This window comes from Odontomachus brunneus, unplaced genomic scaffold, assembly GCF_010583005.1.
Source record: "Odontomachus brunneus isolate Ranch 3 - 2012 unplaced genomic scaffold, Obru_v1 Obru_scaffold_143, whole genome shotgun sequence".
Taxonomy (NCBI): Eukaryota; Metazoa; Arthropoda; class Insecta; order Hymenoptera; family Formicidae; genus Odontomachus; species Odontomachus brunneus.
The window spans coordinates 124,532-126,215 of NW_022639593.1; positions in this window are offsets into that span (position 1 = coordinate 124,532).

The following is a 1,684-nucleotide window of genomic DNA, read 5'->3' on the forward strand; positions in this document are numbered from 1 at the left end:
GGCAGGGGGACGTATAGGGGTTGCGGGTCGGGTCGGGTCGGCGGCGCTGGTAGTGACGCCTCGTTGTTGCACCGTCATAGGGCTGCGATGATGGTGTCGCGGCGGGATGGCGGCCAATGTTCGCTGCCGACGACTCGCCCGTTGGCGAGCCGTTGCGTATAAGGAATGTTCTCGGCGCATCGCTGCAGCGGTATGACGGGACGACGGTGCCGCGGCGAGATGGCGGCCGATGTTCTGTGTTGATGACTTGCCCAAGCGAGCCGTTGCGCGTACGGAACGTTCTCGTCGCAGGGAGCGGTGCACTTGGACGCGGTGCATTTAGACACAGCCAATCACAGCACCGTGTGATTAGAGACATTTGTAGGGTCCCTTGGAACAGCGACTTGTGATTGGACTGTGTCCAATTGCCCCGTGTCCAACTGATATACACCCCTCGTCGCACCGAGTGGCATTCAGTTGGACACAGTACAATTGGACACGTTGCAAATGGACACGGTGCAAATGGACACGGCACTTGACACACGGTTCAATTGGACACGGTGCGTTTGGACCCGAAACTTTTGGGCACCGTTGTTTTTGGACGAAAGAAAATGCACGACGTTCAATTACACACCGTTCATTTGGACACCGTTCAGTTGGACACATTTCAAGTGCCCACTATTCACTTGGACACAGAAGGATGCTCACTGTTCACTTGGACACCGTTCACTTGGACACCGTTCATTTGGACACCGTTCACTTGGACACCGTTCACTTGGACACCGTTCATTTGGATACCGTTCCGTTCCCACTGTTCACTTGGATACAGAACGATGCGTGCTGTTCACTTGTACACCGTTCACTTGGACATCGTGGAATTGCTTGTCTGTTCACTTGGACACAGAAGGATGCGCACTGTTCACTTGGACACCGTTCATTTGGACACTGTTCACTTGGACACCGTTCATTTGGACACAGTTCACTTGGACACCGTTCAATTGGACACCGTTCATTTGGACACCGTTCAATCGCCCACTGTTCACTTGGACACAGAAGGATGCGCACTGTTCATTTGGACACCGTTCACTTGGACATCGTTCAGTTGCTTGCTGTTTATTTGGACACAGAATGATGTGCACCGTTTATTTTATCATCATTTAATTATGTATCGTTTGTTTATGCAATGGATATGCAACTGATGAGAAATAAAAAATAGTTTTGTAGAAAATATTTGTGTTTTTATTTCGTTTTTATCACATCCAACCACAACGCCATATGCCTAGAGATATTCTAGAGACTCTATAAACAACGACATATGATTGGATGTGTCCGTTTGTCAATGTGCGCATCTGGGACTCACTCCGATTTTCGTACTACTATTTGTGATGTAGAGCGTGGATAAATTGTGGTTTTGGTAATTATTTAGTTTAGCGGCAACACCTCCGATTTTGATGAAAATAGACTCAATCGATGCGTTTTTGCATGCCAAACAACTTTTTTCTCTGACAAAATCGTCGCTCTTTTTTCTGCGAAGCGAGATATTAATAGACAAAGTTGAGGGCGTATTAGGTTAGAAAATCTGTCATACCATCTATTTCTAGCTATGTAACTGGAGATAAATGATATGATAGATTTTCTAACCTAACACGCCCTCAACTTTGTCTATTAATATCTTGCTTCGCAGTAGAGAGCGACGATTTTGTCA